This window comes from Diceros bicornis, chromosome 23, assembly GCF_020826845.1.
Source record: "Diceros bicornis minor isolate mBicDic1 chromosome 23, mDicBic1.mat.cur, whole genome shotgun sequence".
In the NCBI taxonomy this organism is placed as follows: Eukaryota; Metazoa; Chordata; class Mammalia; order Perissodactyla; family Rhinocerotidae; genus Diceros; species Diceros bicornis.
The window spans coordinates 42,183,235-42,207,596 of record NC_080762.1 but is presented as its reverse complement, the minus strand read 5'-3'; the positions used below and the strand labels follow the sequence as shown (position 1 = coordinate 42,207,596).

General features: G+C 36.7%; 1 long non-coding RNA gene across 2 annotated transcripts in view; it reads left to right on the top strand.

The window, feature by feature from the left end:
• Positions 1-22,568, top strand: part of LOC131420524 (uncharacterized) — a 102,800-nt gene extending 80,232 nt beyond the window's left edge. For both annotated transcript variants that reach the window (XR_009223558.1, XR_009223557.1), the window contains one exon: positions 21,599-22,568. This is a non-coding gene — a long non-coding RNA (uncharacterized LOC131420524). The remainder of the gene's footprint in view (positions 1-21,598) is intronic.
• The last annotated feature ends 1,794 nt before the right edge of the window (positions 22,569-24,362 follow it).

Here is a 24,362-nt window from a genome sequence, read left to right as displayed (position 1 = left end):
AAAAAAAGATAAATAAAATTGACAAACTTTTAGCTACACTTAGAAAAAAAATAAGAGGACTCAAATAAATCAATCGGAAATGAAAGAGGTGGCATTATAACTGCTACCACAGAAATACAAAGAATCTTGAGACTACTATGAATAATTATACATCAACTATTGGGTAACCTAGAAGAAATGGATAAATTTCTGGAAACATATAACTTACCAACACTGAATCATAAAGAAATAGAAAATCTGAACAGACAAATAAAAGGTAAGGAGATTGAATCAATAATCAAAAATCTCCCAACAGAGAAAAGTCTAGGACCTATGGCTGGTGAATTCTAATAAACATTTAAAGAGTTAATACCAACCTTTCTCAAACTGTTCCAAGAAACAGAAGAGGAGGGAACATTTCCAAACTCTTTTTATGAGTTCAACCTTATCCTCATACCAAAGCCCAGTATAGACACTAAAGAAATAATTACAGGCCAATATCCCTGATGAACATAGATGCAAAAATCCTCAGCAAATTGAATTCAACAGCGCATTCAAAGGTTCATACATCATGGTCGAGTTGGATTTATCCCTGTTATGCAAGAGTGGTTCAACAAATCAATAAATGTGATATAGCACATTCACAGAATGAAGGATAAAAATCATATGGTCATCTCAATAAATGCAGAAAAAGCGTTTGATGAAATTCAACATCCTTTCATAATAAAAACTCTCAACAAATTAGGTGGAGAAAGGAATGTACGTCAACATAATAAAGGCCATATATGACAAGCCCACAGCTAACATCACACACAAGCATGAAAGCTGAAAGCTTTTCCTCTTAAGATCAGGAAAAACACAGAGATGCCCACTCTTGCCACTTCTATTCAACATAGTACTGAAAGTCCTAGCCAGAGCAATTAGGCAAGAAAGAGAAATAAAATTTATCCAAATCAGAAAGGAGAAAGTGAAATTGTCTCTGATTGCAGACGACATGATGTTATGTATAGAAAACCCAAAGACTCCCCCCAAAAAGCTGTTAGAACTAATAAATGAATTCAGCAAGGTTGCAGGATACAAAAATCAATATACAAAACTCAGTTGTGTTTCTTTACACAGGAATGAAATATTTGAAAGAGAAATTAGGAAATCAATCCCATTTACAATAGCATGAAAAACAATAAAATACTTAGGAACAAATTTATCCAAGGAAGTGAAAGACCTGTACACTGAAAACTGTAAGACACTGATGAAAGTAATAGAGGAAGACACAAATAATGGGAGGATATCCCATGTTCATGGATTGGAAGAATTAATATTGTTAAAAATGCCCATACTGGAGCTGGCCTTGTGGCCTAGTGGTTAAGTTTGTGTGCTCGGCTTCAGTGGCGTGAGGTTCACAAGTTTGGATCCTGGGCATGGACCTACACACAGCTCATCAACCCATGCTGTGGCAGTGTCCCATATACAAAAATAGAGGAAGATTGGCACAGATGTTAGCTCAGGGCCAATCTTCCTCACCAAAAAAAAAAAAAAAATGCCCACATTACCCAAAGCCATCTGCAGATGCAATGTAATCTCCATTAAAATTTCATTGGCATTTTTCACAGAAATAGAAACAAACTAATCCTAAAATTTGTGTGTAACCACAAAAGATCCTGAATAACCAAAGCAATCTTGAGAAAGAAGAACAAAGCAAGAGGTATCACACTTCTTGATCTCAAACTCTATTACAAAGCTATAGCAATCAAAACAGTATGTTTCTGTCATAAAAACAGACACATAGAGCAATGCAACAGAACAGATAGTCCAGAAATAAACTCACACATAAATGGTAAACTAATCTTTGACAAGGGTGCCAAGAACACACAATGGGGAAATGATAGTCCCTTCAATAAATGGTGTTGGGAAAACTGGATAGCCACATGCAAAAGAATGAAACGTGACTCTTATCTTATACCACTCACAAAAATTCACTCGAAATCTATTAAAGAGTAAAACGTAAGACTTGAAGCTGTAAAAGTCCTAGAAGAAAAGACAGGGAAAAATCTCCTTGACTTTGGTATTGGCAATGATTTTTTGGATATCATACCAAAAGCACAGATAACAAAAGCAAAAATAAATAAGTGGGACTACAACTTATGCACAGCAAAAGAAACAATCAACAAAATGAAAAGGGAACCTATGGAATAGGAAAAAATATCTGCAAACCATATATGTGTTAAGGAGTTAATATTCAAAATATATAAGGAACTTATACAACTCAATGGCAAAAAAACCAAATCACTGATTAAAAAATGGGCACAGGGCCACAGACATTTTCCCAGAGAATACATTCAACTGGCCAACAAGTATTTGGAAAGGTGCTCAATATTACTAATTGTGATGAAATAAAAATCAAAATCATAATGAGTTATCCCCTCACATCTGTAAGGATGGCTTTTATCAACATTGTTGGTGAGAATGCGGAGAAAAGGGAATTCTTCTACACTGTTAGAGGGAGTCTAAATTAGTACAGCCACTATGGAAAACAATATGGAGGTTCCTTAAAAAATTAAAAATAGAACTATTGTATGATCTAGTAATCCCACTTCTTGGTATATATCTGAAGGAAATGAAATCATATCTTGAAGAGATACCTGCATTCCCATGTTCATGGCAGCCTTATTCACAACAGCCAAGATAGGGAAACAACCTAAATGTCCACTGACAGACGAATGGATAAAAAAGATGTGGTATATATACATTAAATAGAACATTATTCAGTCATAAGAAAGAAGGAAATTCTGCCATTTGTGACAACATAGATGAGCCTTGAGGGCATTATGCTAAGTGAAATAAGTCAGAGAGAAAAAGACAAATACTGTATGATCTCACTTATAGGTAGAATCTAAAAACAAGTCAAATTCATAGAAACAGATAGTAGGATGCTGGGGGTTGCGGGAGATGGGGAGATAGGGAGATGCGGGAGACAGGTAAAAGCCTTCAGTTATAACCTGAGTAAGTTCTGGGGATTTAATGTACAACATGGTGACTACAGTTAATAATACTGTATTGTATACTTGAAATTTGCTAAAAGAGTAGATCGTAAGTGTTTTCATCATACACACATGCAAGTAACTATGTGAGGTGATGGCTGCGTTAATTAACCTGATCGTGATAATCATTTCACAAAGTATTTGTATGTCAAATCATCACATTGTACACTTTAAATATATACAGTTTTATTTGTCAGTTATATGTCAATAAAGCTGGAGAAAAAAATGGCAATAATGTTGTTTTTAATATTCTTAAAAAAAAACCACCTTTATTAAAAAACAGATTAGTGGTTACCAGAGGGGAAGGGGGTTGGAGAGTGGGTGAAAGGGGTAAAGGGGCACATATGTATGGTGACGGACAATAATTAGACTACTGGAGGTGAACACGATGAAGTCTATTCAGAAATTTGTTAATAATAATATACACTTGAAGTTGCACAATGTTATAAACCATTATGATCTCAATAAAATTACTGGGAAAAAAAGATGGTAAATTTTATGTTATGAGCTTTTTACCAACATAAAAGTAAAATAGAATAAAATAATATGAATGTGTGAAAAAAAGCACCTTTATTAAAATATAATTTATATACTATAAAACTCACCCTTTTAAAGTGTACAATTAGATGATTTTTGGTATATTCACAGAATTGTGCAACCATCACCACTACCTAATTTTAGAACATTTCCATCACTCCAAAGAGAAATCCTATACATCTTAGCAGTCACTTTCCATTTCTCTTCCCCTCCTCCCTCAACTCCTGCCAACCCTAATGTACTTTCTTCTGTTTCCGTAGATTTGCCTATTCTGGACATTTCATATAAATGGAGTCATATAATATATGGTCTTTTGTAACTGACATCTTTCGCTTAACATGTTTTCAAGACTCCTCCACGTTGTAGTATGTGTAAGTACTTCATTCGTTTTTTATGGTCCATTAATACTCCATTGTATGGTTATACCACATTTTGTTTATGCATTTATCAGATGATGGACATTTGGGTTCTTTCCACTTTTTGGCTATTATGAATAATGCTGCTATGAACATTCATGTACAAGTTTTTGTGTGAACGTAAGTTATTTATCTTAAGTATATACTTAGGAGTGGAGTTGCTGGGTCATATGATAACCCTATGCTTAATTTTTTGGGAAACAATCAAACTTTTTTCCACAGCAGCTGCACCGTTTTACAATCCCATTAGCAATAACAAGTTTTCCAATGTCTCCATTTCCTCATTGACAGTTGTTATTGATCGTCTGTCTTATTTTAGCCATCTTAGTGGGTATGAAGTGATATCACAATATAGTTTGGACTTGCATTTCCCTAATGACTGATGATGTTGAGGATCTTTTCATATGCCTATCAGCCATTTGTATATCTTCTTTGGAAAAATATCAATTCAAATCCTTTGTCCATTTTTAATTGTGTTATTTGTTGATTTGTAATAGTTGTTTATGTATTCTGGACACAAGTCCCTTATCATATATATGATTTGAAAATGTTTTCTCCCATTCTGTAGGTTGCCTTATTCACTTTCTTCATGATGTCCTTTGAAGCACGCAAGTTTTAAATTTTGGTGAAGCCCAATTTGTCTATTTTTCTTTTGTTGCATCTGCTTTTAGTTTCATATCTAAGAAATCCGTTTCCTAATCCAAGCTCACAAAGATTTACTCCTTGTTTTCTTCTAAGGATTTTATAGTTTTAGCTCTTACATTTAGCTCTATGGCCCATTTTGAGTTAATTTTTGTCTAATGGTGTGAGGTAGGAATCCAACCTCATTCTTTGGCATGTGGACGTTCAGTTACTCCAGCACCATTTGTTGAAAAAACTTATTTTTTTTGCTGAGGAGGATTCGCCCTGAGCTAACATCCATTGCCTATCTTCATCTCTTTTTCTCTTGAGGAAGATTAGCCCTGAGCTAATATCTGTGCCAGTCCTCCTCTATTTTTTTGTATGTGGAACACCTCCACAGTGTGGCTGGTGAGTGGAGTAGGACCACGCCCAAGATCCGAACCCGTGAACCTGGGCAGCCGAAGCAGAGTGCGCGGAACTTGAACCACTCGGCTGTGGGACCGGGCCCAACAAGACTGTTCTTCACCCATTGAATTTCATTGGGCACCCTTGTTGAAATCAATTGACCATAAATGTAAGGTTTTATTTCTGTATTCTCATTGTGCCCAGTGCCACATTTTCTTGATTTCTATAGCTTTGTAGTAAGTTTTGAAATTAGGAAGTGTCTTCCAACTTTGTTCTTTTTCAAGATTTTTTGGCCATTCTGGGTTAATTTTTTGGCCATTCTGGGTTCCTTGAGTTTCTATCCAAATTTTAGAATTAGTGTCAAATTAGCAGCTGGGATTTCATTAGGTATTACACTGAATCTGTAGATCAATTTGGGGAGTATTGCTGTCTTAACAATATTAAGTCTTCAGATCCATGAATCTGGAGTATCTTTCCATTTATTTAGCTCTTTAATTTTTTCAACAATGTTTTGTAGTTTTCAGTGTATAAGTCTTCTACTTCTTTTGCTAAATTTATACCTATTTCGTTCTTTTTGATGCAATTGCAAATGTAATTGTTTTCCTCATTTCATTTTGGATTATTCATAGCTAGTGTATAGAAATACAATTGATTTTTGTGTATTGATATTGTATGCTGCAACCTTGTTGAACTTTTTTACTAGTTATAATAGTGTGTATATGTATGTGTGTGTACTTTGTGGTTTTCTATATATAAGATCATGTCATCTGCAAATAGAGACAGTTTTATTTCTTCCTTTCCAATCTAGATGCTTTTTACTTCTCATTCTTGCCTAACTGTCCCGGCTAGAACATCCTGTGCAATGTTGAATAGAAGTGGTGAGAGCAGATATCTTTGTCTTGCTACTAATTTTAGGGAGAAAGCATCCAGTCTTTCATGATTAAGTATGATGTTAGCTGTGGATTTTTTGTAGATGCCTTTTATCAGGTTGAGGACGTTCCCTTCTATTTTTTGTTTGTTGATTGTTTTTTCCATGAAAGGGTGTTGGGTTTTGTCAAATGCTTTTTCTGTATCTATTGAGATGATCATGTATTTTGTCCTTTATTATCTTAATAGGGTGTATTACACTGGTTGGCTTTTGGATGTTAAACAAAGCTTGCTTCCTAGGATAAGCCTCACTTCGTCATGGTGTATAATCCTTTTTATATGTCACTAGATTTAGTTTTTTTTTTTAATTTTGTTGATGATTTTTGAATCTATATTCAGAAAGGATATTCATCTGTAATTTTCTTTTCTTGTGATGTCTTTGTCTGGTTTTGGTATCAGAGTAATACTGGCTTCATAGGTTGGAAAGTGTTCCCTCTTCTATTTTATGGAAGAGTTTTGAAAGGATTGACGTTAATTCTTTTCGACATTTGGTGGAATTTGCCAGTAAAGCCCTCTGGGCCTGGGTTTTCTTCTTGGGAAATTTTAAAATTATTAATTCAATCTCTTTACTTGTTATAGGTGTATTCAGATTTTCTATTTCTTCTTGACTCAGTTTTGTAGTCTGCATCTTTTAGAAATTGTCCATTTAATTTATCTAATATGTTGGCATACAGTTATTCTTAGTATTCCCTTATAATTCTTTTTATTTCTGAAAGATTTACAGCGTTGTCCTCTATTTCATTGTAGATTTTAGTAATTTGAGTCTTCTCTCTTTTTTTCTTGGGCACTATTATGGACTGAATTGTGTCCTCCCCAAATTCATGTGTTGAAGCCCTAACTCCCAATGTGACTATATTTGGAGATAGTGCCTTTAAGGAGGTAATTAAGATTAAACGAGGTCGTAAGGGTGGGCCCCTAATCTAGTAGGACTGGTGACCTTATGAGAAGAGGAAGAGACACCAGGAGTGCGCCTGAACGGAGGGAAGGCCATACGAGGACACAGTGAGATGATGTCTGTCTGAAAGCCCAGGAGAAGGATTCACCAGAAACCAATTCTGCTGGCACCTTGATCTTGGACTTCCAGCCTCCAGCACTGTGAGAAAATAAATTTATGTGGTTTAAGCCTCCCAGAATGTAGTATTCTGTTAGCAAGTACATATACACTCAAAAAGGATAGTTATTTTATGATGTCTATTTTTATCTTCTGGCAACTTGCAAGGATTTTATCTTCATCTTTGGCTTTCGGTAGTTTCATTATGATATGTCTAGTTGTGATTTTCTTTGTATTTATCCTGCTTGATATTTGTGGCTACATGTCTATCAATTTTGAAAATATTTTACATAATTTTTTCAGATATTGCTTCTGTTCCATCCTCTTTCCGCTCTCTTTCTGAGACTACAATTTCACATGGTAGACCTTTTCATCATGTTCCAAATGTTATTTGTGCTCTTTTCTATATATTCCATCCTTTATTTTTCTCCTTACCTCAGTCTGTATATTTCTTCTGACATTTTCCAGTTTATTAATCTTTTCTTCAGCTGTGATTAATCTGCTTTAAATCCAATAAGATAGATGTCCAGTGATTTTGGTCAGTAGCCGAGTAAAGCAGAATGATTAAAATAATGCACACTCTAAAAAAAATCTGCTTTAAACTTTACTATTGAATTTTTATTTTCTGTTACTGTATTTTTTTATTCCTAGGTTGTCCATTGATAATATTTTCTATCAAATTTATTTTTGATAATTTATGATTCTCTAGTGAAACTTTCATCTTGTCATCAAATCCCTAGAATATATTAATTACATTTATCTTAAGGTCTAAATCTGATAATGTCAATATCTGGACCCCATCTGGATCTGTTTCCATTGTCTGTTTTTTCTTTGGCTTTTTGATCATGTGGCCTTGTTTCTCTATATGCCTGGTAATTTTTTATTGCATGCGAGGCATTGTGTATGAAATGTTGTATGGGTGATTTCAGCCTCTGTATGGTGTTACCTTTCTCCGGTGAGGTTTTTTTTTGGCTTCTAATTAAGGACAAGAGCAGTTTTTTACATTCAGAGATTGAACAGAGTTGAATAATTCCTCCAGAAGTGTTTTCAAAGTGTGTCTGTATGTCACAAAACTTCTGAGAATGTCTTTATTATACTCTCGCATTTAAATTACTTTCTAACTAGACAAAAACTCTCAGATCAAGATTTTTTTCTTTTTAATTCTTTTAGAAACATTCTTCCATTATTTTCGTGCATCTGTTCTTGTCCTGTATAAATGATCTTCTCTTTCTCTTTTTAAGCTTTTAGTCTTTTCTTTTGTTCTCGTATATTTTAAAATTTTATTATAGTCTGCCCAGGTGGAGACTTTATTTGTCCTTTAAGGACTGTGTGATTATCTCTCAAATTGAAGTTTTTAAACTTCCTTTAATTCTTGGAAGTATATCACCATTATTTTGGAGATATTTCCTTTCTTCCATGAGAGGGAGCATATTGTAGTGGATAAGATCACAGGTTTTAGAGTCAGAGAGATTTAGATTTGAGTCCTGTACCACTTACTAACTGTGTGAATTGTTCAACCTCTACTCTGTGTCTTAGTTTCCTCATTTGTAAAATGAGAACAATAATGTTCCCTTCTTCTTAGGGTTCTCATAAAGATTAAATAAATTTATGCTTATAAAATGCTTAGAAAAATGCCTGGCATAGAATAAGAATTACATAATTATTTGTTTTTTTCTTCTTTTATTTCTGGCTTTCCATGTTTCTGAACAAGACTCTTCTACTTCTATATCAACAACTCATTTTTTCTTTTTATATTTCAGTCTACTTTTGCTTCTGCTGCCTTCTGGAAGAGTTTTTCATTTGATTTCTCAGCTCACTAACTTGTTCTTCAGCTATAATCATATACTTTTTATCTCATGTATACTATGAAAATTTCAACCATTTTATTATTATTTCTAATATCCCCTCATAGTCACTTTTATGATTTCTTGTTCCTGTTTCAAATTACTGGTAGCCTCCTTGCTTATCCTTTTTAATTTTTATCTTAAAAAATAATTCATTTAATATGATATTTCAGTATTGAGTGTAATAAGTAAAATAAAATATTTTGCCTGAAGTGATAGAGTTCTGTCTATCAAAAAGTTAGAAAATTTGGGGCCGGCCCGGTGGTGCAAGTGGTTAAGTGTGCGTGCTCTGCTGCGGCGGCCCGGGATTCCCCGGTTTGGATCCCAGGCACGCACCACTGCACCGCTTGTTAAGCCATGCTGTGTCGGCGTCCCATATAAAGTAGAGGAAGATTGGCATGGATGTTAGCCCAGGGCCAGTCTTCCTCAGCAGAAAAGAGGAGGATTGGCATTGGATGTTAGCTCAGGGCTGGTCCTCCTCACACACACAAAAAAAAGTTAGAAAATCTGGAATGATGTCATGTCTCAGATGTTTCAAAATAGTTAGGGGTAGGGGGAGTAGTTGGGATTAAAAATAAAATAAGATTGGCCATGAATTGAGAATTATTTAAGCTAAGTAATGGCTAATAGGGATTTTTATACTATTCTGTTTACTTAAATATGTGTTTGAAATATTCCATAATAAAATGTTAAAAAAAATAAAAATTTAAGGAGAAGTTCAGAAAATGTCACTAAAGAAACAGTCTTAGGTCATAGGTACTGATAATCAAGGGTCCTCCTATAACCATAAACAATATCCTATTATTATCTTTAAGAATCAATTTGCACAAAATTGAATCATTTATTAAAACGAGGCAATTATTTCCTTACTCATGTTAAGAAATTATGTTTTCTTGTAATAACAGATTTTCTAGAGATTAAAATCTAAAGTATTTTTCTCAAACATGTGAAATTTCTCTGAGAGAATAATTTCAAATTAATACTAAAATAAAAGGTAGTTGTCTCCCCAAGTCCATACTCAAAAACTACTGTGCATGGGAGAGATTTACACTAGGGTTAATCATGTTTTTCTCTAGCTGGTGGAAATACAAGTGGTTTGAATAGTCCATTTTAAATTTTTTTGATAGTTTTTCCATGGTTACTTTCATTAAAAAGTGTCATGTCCCTGTAGGTGAGAAACACCTACACTACAATTAATTCAGATTCTGAATAGACAATATTGGGAGGGAGGGATGGATGATAACATTGAACCTACATAGAGTTTTTATTTTTCAAAAATGAATTAGCTTTATCATTTCCACCAGTCTCAGAAAAAACGTGTTTATTGTAAAATATTTTAGATAATATATATAGAAACACATAAAGTATGAATAAAAAATCCAGTGTTCCTTTCAGAATATTTTTATGTAAACCCACACATTTCTTTTTAACTGGATCAAAAAGCATAGATGTAGTGATTATGACATTTCCTAGCTTGGAATAGAAACAACATTGTTGTTATAATGTAAGTAACAACATTATTGTTCCTGATGTTGAAACCTATGAAGTCACTTTCAGGTAGTTACAGCTGTTTAAAGTGACTTCTCAGTCAATTCACTTCTCTCCCACTCTCCTCTGGATAACATCTCAGGGTAACGTCTCCCCTGTCTGCTCAGGGTAGCATCTCGGTTTCAGCTGGTATATGCTGTATTTAGGCAACGGTGGGAAAGGGCATATGGCCAGAGAGCATCCGCAGCCATCCGCTGAGGTGTTACTCGTCCACTGTGTCTTTGATCATTGTCTTTACTTCACTGCATCTGCTGACTTGTCTGAGTCTGCCACGAGTTGTGTTTATGCAGATCAGCTTATGTTTTTCTGGTCCTAACTGTAAGGCTGCACCTGCTCTGTTGTGTGCCCCTTTTGGGGATACAGGAGAAATTTGAGTTCTTTTAAGTATAATCAGACTCTTCTTTGACTACTGTTACCATCTATTATTAATTGCATAAATTTTAAGCACAGCTTGCTTCAGTGAGTTCTAAAATACCAGGTTCTGGCAATCAATAGCCTTGGCTTTCAAACATTTTCCTCTGTTGGGGCTCCCACAGCCTATTTTGACACTCAAAGCCAAGAATTTTTCTTCTCTTTCTCTTTCTTTTTCTTAGAATGACCTCTGAGACAATGAATGGTGTGAACTGATGGGGTTATCAAGGGGAAGGGACAAAAAGGAAATGCAGGGGAAAACCCCAGAGGTAAAATATATCCAAATTCAATCCCACCCCATGGATCTACCTCATTTTTCCTCTAAAATGGGAGGTTTGAAATTTTCTTCTGCTATATGAAAATTATACATAATCATACAGAAGATTCAATATTTCCAATCAAATATGTCATCCTATATCCTTTTTCTAGACCACTGATAACTGATTCACCCTGTGTACATCTCATATTGCCATTTACACCAATATGCCCTTATTTTACATGGATGGTATATACTATATTTGCTATCCTGTGACTTACTTTGTTTTTTAAAAATAATTTTATGAAATATTGAACAATAAAAATAATATTTATAAAATACGTGTGGGTTATATAGAATAATACAATGACTACTCATATGCTAACCACCTAGTTAAAGAAATGGAAACTCTCATTTCCCTGTAAAGCCCCTGTGTCCTCTTTCCAACTTCCTTTCCCTTACTCTCCCCAAAGGGAATTATTCTGAATTTTTGTGCGTATCTTTTCTTTGTTTTTAATTATAGTTTTTTTTTTACTTGAGCATATCCCTAACCAATAAGTTAGCCAACAAATTTAGTTGTGTATTAAAAAATTCTATAAGTGAAATCACACTTTATATACTTTTCTGTGACTTGGTTTATCCACTTAACAGGTTAATTCTAGATTCTCTATGTTGTGTGTACAGTGTACTTTATTCATTTCCACTGCTGTATGGTATTCCATACTGGAATGTACCATAATTTGTCTATTTTGCTGTTGATGGACATTTGGACTATTCCAGTATTTTGCTTGTATAAAAAGTGCTCCTATGAACCTTCTTGTACATATCTCCTAGTGTAATTCCAAGTTCTCTAGGCTAGATAGATTCTAAGGAGAAAAATTTCTGGATCATAAGTTATGGGGAATCAACATTTGGTCATCACTTTTCTATTTTTGCCAATTAGATGAGTGTAAATGATAGCTTATTTTGATTTTGATTGTATTTTCCTGAATACTGGTGAAGTTTAGCATCTTTCAGTGTGTATTGACCATTCAGATTTTTTCATCTTTGAAATGAAAAACTCCATTTCATGCCTTTCCAAATATTTCTATGCTAGTTTCTTTGTCTTATTAATTTGTAGGATTTTTAAACTTGTTTTTGATATGAATTCCTTATTGGTTATGTGGATTGCAAATATCTTATCCCAATTAATGTTTATATATGTTAAGACTCATTTGGGCAATTAGATGGTTTTCAGAGTTTTGCTATAACAACACACCATTGAATATTTTGCAGTATTTTGTTCCATTTAAAAAACTTGTATTGAGTAGGCTAAATCCCAAGAGTATAATTTTTGGGTCAAAAGGTATGAATATCCTTATGGACTCTAAGTAAATATTGCTGAATAACTTTCCAAAAATGTTGTACCAATTTGCAATGCCAGAAACAGTGAAAAGATGTAACAATTTCACTTTAATCAACCTTAGATTTTGTCATTAAATATTTTTGGCTAGTCTAATGTGCAAAATGTTTCTCAATATTGCTTTAATTTGCATTTCTTGATTGCTAGCCTGGATGAACATTTTTCACAGTGTTTGTTTACTAATAGTATTTTCACTTATGTAAATTGTGTATTTTTACCTTCTGGGTCTTTATTTTATGTTAGGCTAAGAATAATAAATACAGCTGTCACAAACCAAAAGTAGAAAGTGCTCTTCTGTTTTCAAAATGATTACAGAAATTTCTAAAGTCTGAGTGTCTTACGTATAACTACTTATGGTAATTTTAACAAATCTTAAAAAAAATCATCTATGTGTCTGGCATTGGGAATGCAAAGGTAAAAGAGTTGGCCCTTGCTTTCAAAGGATTTAGTCTTTCAGGTTAAAGCAGAGAATTATGACAGAGAGGTGCTCCAGTGTTATGGGGGCCATGAGGAGGGATCTCTAACTCAGATGAAGGTTCTAAAAGGCTTCCTGAGGTGGTGACCCTTGCTCTAGGCAGGGAGATGCGTGAGTGTTAAGTAACTGGAGTGGGTGTTGCAGACCGAGCTGACTGCATGTGCGAAGGGACAGAGGTGGTGAAGAGCATGGCCCTTCCCTGTGAGGTACTGGAGCTGGCACGGCAGCAGCAGGCTAGAGACCCACATGTCCATGCTAAGGAGTTTGAAGTCAATTCAGAAAGTGCTGGAAAGTCTCCAAGGATTTTTAAGCAAATTTAAAAACTTCTCACAATGGCAGAATAGGGTGGAGAATAAGTGGGTCATGAAGAGAACAGTGTAGAGACATTTAGCTGTATTCTGGGGAGAAGAGATGCGACATAATGATGGGAATAAAGAAAAGGTGATGAACTTGAGAACTATTTGGAAGTGTATTGATAGCTTTAAGAAAACCCAAGGCTTAAGTCAAATTTGCTATGAGAAGATGTGGAAAGGCCACTATACCACAAGGGACAGGCGTGACAATCTCAGGGCAGAGTCAGAGAGGGACAAAGGGTGACCCAAACCCTTTCTCTTCCTACCTGCAGCTCCATCCCTTACTATGAAGAGCCTCTCCTGCAACCATCTGGACACCCCACAAAATTATGTCCTAGTCTCCCCACAGCAGACAGCTGCCTCCTTGCCCGAGGGTGTGCATAGTGGCTCCGTCTGCCCTTGGGAGGAAAGAACCCCAGGAAGAGGCTTGTGCAGGCCCTAAAGCGAATGCAAGGCTGTTGTGACAGGGAGCTCAGGCTTCTGGGCGCCCAGAGTGTCCTCTAGGAAGGGGAGCATTGGGCTGCAGGTAGCCATGTACTGTGGGCCTCAGAGACCCCTTGCTCTATGAAGCAGGGCCTGGCCAGAGGAGAGAGCCCCTTTTGCTGGGACTGAGGGCAGTGCAGGTGAAAGGTCCTGCCTCAGCAGGTGTGATCTCCTGGCAGGCATGTGGCTTTGAGGCTGGAGACTGAGCCTGGGTCGTGTGGGTTCTGTGGGCAGCATCAGTGGGTGCTCTGCTCTCAACTGAGCTTTAAGTGGCTGGAACAACCTCCTTAGAACAAGTAAGCTAGAGACCTTTGCAAACTTGATGATGACCACATTTTTTGGAGACACCCATAGGGAATGACATTTATCCACTTTTATCCAACTCTAGCTTCAGGTTGGGTTGTCTAAGGAAATATTTCTTATAGAAAATTAGTATTTATGTTAATAAAAATATCCTTTTCGAATTATTAATACTTCTTTTGGTTCTGAATAGTCATAGTTGGCTTTTCTGTACTTGTTAAGTATCAATTTTCTCATTCTTAGTAATGACAACCTACTTACAAATTAGCAAGTTTAAAATATTCAACTATTTCCAATAAATATTGAGTAACTACTAAGCATGTGGTTGGGAATATAGTGGTGAACCAGACAGAAAAAACTGACCTTTCTGGAGCTTAGATTCTAGTGGGGGACAGAAAAGAAAAATGTAAAACGTGAGTATATAAGATAATTTGCAAAAATGATAAACACTGTATGAAAAATAAAACTGGGAATGTGCTAGAGAGCGATAGTGGAGTGGGGAGACTTTTCTAAGGACTGAGCGTTGAGCACGAGTATCACTTAGGCTTCAGTTCTGTTGGTATACTAAAAATGTCTACTTTTAGCCATAATGGCCATTTTCTCCCAAAAGTTCTCTCTGACTTTGTTAAAATCTTCTTTTGCTCTAAAAGCTTCATGCACTGTTCTCTACAGCACTGATCATGTTTGCATTTCACATTTATTTGGGTATTATTGGATTAGTGTCCTTCTCCCCCAGAGACTATGTTCTATGGGAACAAGGATAAGGTCAGTCTTTGCTCTCCATACCATCCAGACACCAGCAATGAGCTTGCTTGTTGTAGGTGCGCAATAAATACACGTATTTTTTGGAGTGAATGAATGAATAGCAGTTTTTACGTGCTTAGCATGTCTAGAATTGTGTGTATTTTTCTGTTATGTTTCAAGGTCAGAGTGTACTTGACAAAGTGGGCGCATGATAAATGTCTCAACATATAAAAATGAATTTTTCCAGATCTTAATATGTTGATCTGGATGAATAATATGTGGTCCTGTTTGATTTTGCAAATTGGATCATTCCCACTCAGGAATAGTGGCGGAAATACAGGTAAAATAGTAGAGAAGCCCTTTTAGAAATGGATACTATTTCTGAGCTGACAAAATAATCTTCCTGTGTTAGAAGAGGAAAGGGAGCAATGTGCTGGATGAGAAAGTTGAAATCTAAGCAGAATTTAGACAGACAGGAATAAATCTAGGGTTACTATGTCATTAGGACACAGATTTATGCACTATTTTGATAATATTTTTGGGTAGAACTCAGGAAAAGGAGGAAACTATTTTAGAACAAGCAGTATGAAAAAAAGTGTAAATTCCACAACTTACATTTTCCAAATTACTCAATATTGTTAGGATTCAAAGACTGACTTATGAGTCTTTTCCTTTTAGGGGCCACCAAAACTAGAAGGGAAAGAGAAATAGGGAATTACTGGGCTTGAACAAAAAAAAATGAATGGATGACACAAAAGGAAAAGAACAAGTGGAGAGGCTGACTGTTTAGGAAAAGATCGGCCCTGGCCAGATCCTCCTTACACAACACAAGCAAGTTCAATGGGTGAACTCTAATGGGTGTTTGCTAACTTTTCTGATCAACTCTGTGCATTGCAACAAATGGATCAGAAAGGAAGGATCATGTAGGAAGATGGGACAACCTGTGGCTTCTTCCTTCTAGGCCTGGAAGATTCTCAGTGATGGGAAATTGCTTTCCAATTTCCAACAGCTCACATTACCTCTAGACACAACTATTACAAAGTTCTTGTTCATATTGAGCCTAAGTCTGTCTTCTTATAGCTTCTGTCTATTGTTCTTAGTTATAACTAAGTTCTTGATGCCTTCAGAATAAATCTAATTTGTGTTCTACATAACAGCCCTCAAACATTTGTTGTCATGTCTCTGATCCTCCTCTTGTCCCCTTTTCTTCCTCTGTAGGCACCTTCTTTGGTCTCCTCTGTGAATGCATGGTCTTATCTGTCTACATTCTCCTTTATCTGCGATGCCTCGAATTTCAATATGGAGTGGGGTGACCACCTCCTTCACGCAAAATATTATATTGCCATTAATGGAAAACACTATTCTTGGTAGCCACATCATCCTGCAGGCACCTATTGAGCTCAATGCCAGATAAAATCCTTAAGTCTTTTTCAAAATTTTCTGTTGCTGATCTATGTCACCCCATTCTGCCTTTATTCAGTCACTTGTTTAAAACAGTTGTTGTCCTATGACTCCAGCCTGATAAATATTTTAGATTCTAATTCTGTCATCCAAACTATTTAATATTCTTCACAGTTTTATGCAATAGAAAAAAATTGTTAAGCATGCCTCTCTACCTCCATCCAAGTCACTGGTAAATCTTGATCATGAAAGGATCAAGCTCAAAGCCTGTAGTTTCTGTTAGAAGGAACTTCCTCACAGGTTGGCATCAATCTGTTAATTGGTATCCTCTTTGGCATAGTTATTCAATCTATTACAAATCTATCTTATCATACTGTCATCAGGCCCAGTGGTTTTCAAATTTTGCTACACATTAGAGTCAGCTGAAGACCTTTTGGAAATTCTGATGTCCATTTCCCACCCCAGACCAATTAAGTCAGAATCTGTGGGGTGGGATTGAGGTATTAGTATTCTTTTTTTTTTTTTTTGTAATGAGGAAGATTGGCTCTGAGCTAATGCCTGTTGCCAATCCTCCTCTTTTTGCTTGAGGAAGATTGTCCTTGAGCTAACATATGTGCCAATCTTCCTCTACTTTGTGGGATGCCACCACAGCATAGCTTGACGAGTAGTGCATGGGTCCACGACCAGGATCCGAAACTGTGAATACTGGGCTGCCGAAATAGAGCATGCAAACTTAACTACTGTGCCACCAGGCTGGCCCTGAGGTATTAGTAGTTTTTAAAGCTCTCCTGGTAATTTCAATTTGCAGCCAAGGTTGGGAACAACTGACCCAGCCCAATATTCCCCAAGGTTCTCTGATAACAAGAAGTAGCTGGGGGTACATCTTATAAGTACAAATCTCTGGTCCCATCCCCTACTCACTGAGTCAGAATCCTGGGAAGCTTCAGAAACTTGGGAACACTGATAGCTCATACTTAAGAATTTTTCCTCCAAAAGAATAAGACCAGAGAAGTAGTCAAATCCCTGTTGAAATCCAGATTTACTATTTCACCACATTTCTCTGTAAAAGAAGGAAAAAGGTCAATATGACTTACACTCATGTAATAAATTGTACTTTTTGTAGTAAAATATCATCTTATTTATGGTAGCCCCTCAGATGAAGTTCAATTTATATCTATATATTTTTTGTGTGTGAATCTTCAAGGACATTTATTCATTCAACAGAAATGTATTGAGTGACTCTTCTGGGCCAGCCTTGATGCCAGGGAGGGGAATACTACTGTGAGAAGAAGGTCCTTGACCTCGTTTGTTCACAGTCGTCTGGGGTGGGGTGGAGGAGACACAGGCATAAAACAAGTGCCCTAAATAAGTACGGATTGTGTTTAGTGCAATGAAGGAAAGAGAATGCTGAGACAGGAATGATGGATTGTGGGGGTGAGAGGGTTGATTTGAGAGAGAGGGCTTCTCCAGGAAATGGCCTTTAATGATACGTGGAGCCTGAGGAGGCAACCCTAAAAGAAGGGAGAGGAGAGTACTGCCGGGCAGGAGAACAGCGTATGAAAGGCTGTGGAGCAATAAAGAACCTGGAATTCTTAAGGAACAGAAAGAAAACGGAGGAGGGAGGGGGAGGAGAATGAAGTAGACAACCTAAGGACAGATTTTGCATTGTAGTAATGAGTTTGGATCTTATTCTAAGTAAAATGAGAAACCATTGAATGTTCTTAAGTTGGGGGGTGGGTGATGTGCTTGTCGGGGGAAAAAGATTGAGCGGAGCCGCAGGGAAGAATGGAGGCCAGCTGGGATTTTTTTGCAGTAGTCCGGATAAGATGATAATAGATTGGGCTAGGATGATGGGAGTGAAGAGGGTGAAAAACAGATGAATCTTGGAGATAAAACAAAACGTACTTGGATATGGAGTATAAGGGAGAGGGAGGAATCCGTGATGAATGTTTGCTATAAAATATTACTGGCCTGATAAGTCTTATCTACATGTGTCATGTGTGTGAATAACATTTTATTTGGTCGGGAAATGCTTGGGATAAATAAATAAACTGTAACCAAAGAATAGGTTAATAAATGCCTGCTGTGTATAGTCTGTAGGCCAGTTGCTATGGGATATACTCATCTGATTAACATGGTCTTGGGTTCTAAGGAGGCATCAGGGCAATTGGGTTCCAAGCCCAGCTCTGTCATAAGTTATTTCATTGCCAGTTTTTGGTTACTGATATAATAAATGTAGAGGTGATAATTGATATAGAATTAATGAGTATCTAGAATAGTAAAATAAAATAGTAATTGTTTGAATGAACATCGTAGGTATATGATCTGTCCGCTGTGTCATCATGAGTTCACTTGCCTTTTCTGTAATGTGAGGGCTTTGGACCAGATAATCACTCAATTACCTCCTAGCTATGACATTCTGTATTTCTGTCACCAAGACAGGATTGTCACATTAACTACAGTTCAGGGCATTCTAAAATAAATGCCAAGTGAATGGGTCATGTAGGAATTTTCTTGGAAATTCTGATAAAAGAGAGGCTAGTCTGGAGTGGGTTCGACAAGTGAGTTTGCTTGGGGGAGAGTGAGCAGATGCGTTTGGCAGAACTGGAAGTTAGAGTTATTAGGGAACAGTGGCAGATAAGCTTGCAAAGATGTGTTCAGATGGGATTGTGGAGAGTCTTGGATACCTGCTTGAGATGTTTCAGGCTTTATCCTGTAGTGAGTTGCGAGCAATAAAACCAAAATTTATGGCTTTGCCTTTACAGATCAATTTTACTTGTACACAGCATAGGGGGATCTAGGAGTAAGTTGGGGCAGCACCAACATCAGTGGTCCACGTGAGATGTGCTTGTCTTGTGACCCTGGGATTCACTTTTGTCCCCTCTTTACCCTAGAAGTAGAAGCAGTCTTGAGATATGGTCTGATAGATGCAAGTTTGGACTCCTTACTCCTTACTTGGCCACTTTCTAATTCTGAGATCCTGGGCAGACTCTGGACTGCTCTCCACCTTACTTTTATGATCTCTTAAGTGGGGCCAATAACACCTTCCTTATGGGGTCATTGTGAAGATTAAATATAAGAATTTTTAAGTCTTATGAACCCTGAAGTTTGCATGTGCCCTGATATGTGTATATGCATGCGTGTGTGTGTATATGGAGCAGATGGCAGCAATGAGGATGCTCAAACTGAGTAACTGCTGGAGGACTAGAGGCAAGACGGGGGCACACTCTGGCCTGAAAGAAGGACTGAGGCTTGCCACAGCTCATGCTCTGTCAATAGAGATGTCTGAGGCTTTCTTTCAGCAGGTTTTGTTCCATTTCATTTAGCGTTACAGGCTTACAATTCAAACTCGATTAGTCAGGACATTTTACCGCAAAGCTTGACAGCAGTGCTCATCAATTGATGGTTATGATGGGGGAATAGAAACAAATGCTGAAGGGGCAAGCAACCTGAGATTTTACTATATTCTTTGGGTCTGCATCCTCTTACTTCCCCTGCATGAAAACCGTTGGTAAAGTGATTCCATTCTTTCACTTGGAGTATTGCATTGCTTTGGTGGGCTGGGGAAGCAGGAAAGCTGAAAGCCACTGCCGTGGAGAATAAATAGTGGTGTCCTACAAACTTTCCCAGCAAGATTCGTAAGGTAACCCAAGACCCGCGGCTTCTTGGTGGCTGTCTGCCTTTTCGGAAAGAGTGAGCTCATGGCTAAGAGTCCTTGTGGATTAAGAAATGCTCCAGTGGCCAAGATTACAACTACCAAAAGTCAAGTAGGTTGTTTCAGTTGAGGGGCTGGGACAGGTCTTGGCCCCCGTCTTTGAATTCTTCCATCTATGGTTTCATTCTAACTCTCTGAGCTACTACACTCAAGTCTTAGCCTCTGGTCTTTCATCATGATTATGGTTAGATACAGTTTGTAGTGATTATAGATTTATTTTTAAAAGACAACCTATTGACCTTTTTATGAATAGCAGCTTTAAAAAGAAGTCTAGAAAAAGTCTCTAAGTCAAGCATATACGCTTGGTATTAGGTTTAAATTCGGAAGTGATGCAATGAGTAAGGCTAACCCCATTCTCCATGTGTTTTTAGTTATTATAGTGTTTGGTACAGTGTAATTTATATAAGCTTAATCAAATTTATTATCTTTGACAAAAAGGAAAATGCTTGGAATATTAAGTTGGTGTTTTTTTTAAAGATGAAGAGCATAATTAATTTTTCCAAACTTGTCTAAAAATGCTTAGCGGTCAGTTCTGCCATTTAGATTTATTTACACATATGTAAATTTGGCATTTTGAGAAGCAATTAATAAAGTTGCTGTAATTTTTAGTCTTGGATTTTCTCTTCCTGTCTGGCTTTTTGAAAAGGTACTAGGCTAAGCATCTAAATTACTATTCCAGTTTTCAAAGATTTTGGCTAGTGCTTTCTGGGATAAAATAGATGGTACGAAAACAGTTTCATTATGGATTTTTTAAAGGCACGTGGTTTCATTAAAAATAGCTTTTACTTGTATTGATTTTAAAGTGTAAATGTGTTAGTCTAACCATTATGGCAACTAATAATCTTTTTCTAATTGTAAATGAAATTGGGACTTTAATTAGTTAATTCCCAAATAGTCCTATTTTAGTGCTCCTTAAACTTCTGGATGTATTCCTTTTTTGCTTTTGTTTTCCCTGTGGTATTCATTTATAGCAAATAAGTTTTACTCTTTGAATGACTACCTAACTGTGAGGGATTTTGGACAGGTCATTTTGAACTTTTGTGGGCCTTGTTTTCTCCATCTGTAAAATAAAGATGTTGGACCCCAAAATATCTAAGGTCCTTTCCAGCTTTAAAATTGTTACTCCACCATCTCTTACCTTTGAACACGTGTGACAATTTTCTTGACCTTTTCGGGAACATATATCTATTAAGCGTCCTGTTTGATTTATTTATGTAGGCATCTCATCTGACCTATTTTCTAAGCTCTGTCGAGGTAGATGCCTGATTTCTTAAATTTTTTTTGAATTGCTCTTAGCATTTAGAAGAAAGTTCCATGCAAACAGAAACTCAATAAATATATGTGAAATGAATTTTCTCCCCAAAGCAATTTCTTTCTATATAAAAGATTATAAAATTACTAAGCTTTCACTTTTGTTTGTACAGTAAGTTTTAAAAACTGAAAAATCTGAATTTATTAACTTTTTAGACCCATAAGTTAATGTAATGTAATGTATACTTAAACAGAGTTGGTGAAAATAGAAAAGTCTGCCAGGTATCACTTGTGCTCACCAAGATTCTAGTTCTCTCCTCCTTCAGGCGTACACTACATTGAAGTTGGGCATGGCCATTGACTTGTTTTGGTAATGAGGTGCTACTCCTCTGTGGACGTATGAAAGAGCTGATGTGTGATTCCTTATGCTCTCTTCCCCAGCTCAGTGAACCTGAAACCTCAGTTGAGATGATGGAGTCATAAAATGGTGGAATCTTCATCAGTGTGAATCCTTGGATGACAAAAATGAGCTGAGTTCTCCCTTGTCCCCCATTCAACACGGTCTGATGTAGATATAGTTGGGCAGGTAGCATAAGGCAGAAACAAGGCTTTATCTTTTTTTGTCACTGATTTTTTTTGTTACCACATCATAACATTAGCCTATTCTGACTCTTTCAAGTTGTAAATTGGATGAAAATAATTTTATACTTCATTAAAGTTGTAAGAAAAACACTTTGTAAATTGAAATGTTTCATATTTTATTATGAGCCTCCAATAAGCTTTGTGAAAAGCTTAATCCAAACACTTGAGTAATATTTAGCTCAACTTTCACATATTGTTTTCATAGAGTGAAAAGTAATACTGCTTTTGATACAGCTGCAAAATAAATTATTAAAGAAACATTTTTAGAATTGTGTTACAATAGAGATAATGGAAAATCTCTGGTGGTGTGAATACTTGTTGGGTATGTTTTTATTCATACGCACTTTTCCCAGATAAGAACCAGGCTCAACCATTTCCTAAATTCATTATCATATTTATTTACCACCAGTGATTTTCAAGTCAGTTATTCATTTTTTTTATACAAAATAGGTTTTAGCATGTGTAAACAGACGTATTTGAACCTTCTCTAGCTTTAATTTCAGATTTTTCAATGTTTTTCCCAAACCCCAAGGAAAATATATTATAGAGACTAAAAAATTTAAGGAAACTGTCTAAAAGCCTTTAGCATGCCAACACCACAAGACACAGTAGCTAAACCAGCATGGACTCCAGGGCTGGATACCTGGGTTTAAATCCCAGCTCTACTAGTACTGAGCCTTATGATCTTGGGCAAGTTAGTCTTTTTCTGCCTCAGTTTTCTCATCTGATAAATGGGAACAGTAATCCTAAATCATAGGGCTTATGTGAGTATTACTATATGTAAAACACTTAAAACAGTGTCTGCCATGTAGTGAGTACTCAGTAATTGTTACCAACTCTGTCTGTTGGGAGGATTCTTCTATTTTTGGAAAAGTTCATCAACAAATTTTCATTTATTTTACGGTATGCTATTTGTTTTTTTTTTTTGGTATAGAGTTTGTTCTTCCATCCCTTTTTCCTTTGTCACATTTGTTATCATGCTGGTTCTTAATCATGCATGCGTATTGTAAATTATATTTTCAATTTGTTTATATTGATATCCAGTGGCCTACGAGGTTAGTTACCACTAAACGCTTATTACTATGACTAATTCCTTTAATAATACTACAAATCTATGAGATTAAACATGTTTCTAGAGTCATAAAATGTATCTCTGGGGGCCGGCCCGGTGGCGCAAGCGGTTAAGTGCGCGCGCTCCGCTGCGGCGGCCCGGGGTTCGCTGGTTCGGATCCCGGGCGCGCACCGACGCACTGCTTGGTAAGCCATGCTGTGGCGGCGTCCCATATAAAGTGGAGGAAGATGGGCACCGATGTTAGCCCAGGGCCGTCTTCCTCAGCAAAAAAAAAAGAGGAGGATTGGCGGATGTTAGCTCAGGGCTGATCTCCTCACAAAAAAAAAAAAAAAAAAAAAAAAAAAATGTATCTCTGATCCAAAGTATATAATATAGACTAAACATTAGTCAAGATAAAAAGCTAGGTCAACAAACATTTATTAATGTACTCAGCACTGGGTGCATGCTGTGGGAAATAAAATAGATATAAAGATAGGGCTCCTACCCACCAGGAATTTGTAATATAGTTGAGAAATTATGAATAATAAACATGAAGCAGAGACCCATACGAGATAGGTTAGAAACAAATCATGGTTCTTATATTAGTGATATAGGAATTTTGAGAAGGGAAGCATCACTCTAGGCTGAAGAATTCACAGAAGCTTCAAGAAGGAGCTGCAGTGTAGATATTCCAGATAATTTATTCAAATTTAGCTTAACTCATACACACTGTTTCTGTAGCACAAAAAAGCATGCAGCTTAAGGTATAGCTGAATGGCACAGCTCAAATTAATAAATCTGCAGAGGTCTTCAATGTTGTTATAACATAGAGCTGATAGGACTCTATGGAGCAACATGGGGACAGTGTTTGGGAATATCAGAGGAGAATGGATTGCATGAGAGAGGAGATGTTGAAGCCAGGTCTGAGTAGTGGGGCGAGATCACGTCAGGGTGCATGTCGGGGGCTGGGTAGTCTCTATGGGGCTGGGATGGGAGAGAGTGAAGCTCTTAGACAAGCCATATTGTGGCTTGGCTGGTCTTTAGTTTTAGGACTCAGTGCAACTTTTCAGAATATCATCTGTGGCTCCTGGATTATAAAGGGAGAAGATTGCATTATGAATCACATTGATAATGTGATTTGGAGTATAGCAATTGTGCCTTAAAGTCCTAAAATGGCATTCTAATGTAGAAATACGGGGGTCTTTCACATATGTTTTAAAATATGTGTTAATATTTGAGAAATAAATTACGGTAGCTTTCTATTAGTAGCTGGTGAATTCTGGCTCACTCTTGGTTGAGACGGTACTGTGGGTAATTGTGAGGCAAAAAGATTTGTGTTCTGGAAACATTAATCCGGCAACATTTTCAAAAAGGATTATGAGGGAGAGAGAGAGAGAAGAGTGCCGAGGAGAGAGCAGTGCCAGCAGGTGATGATGAAGGGGTGAAACAAGGAGGTGGCTGTGTGCATACAGAGGGTGTGGCAAATCCAAGACGCTTGAAATGGTGAATCAG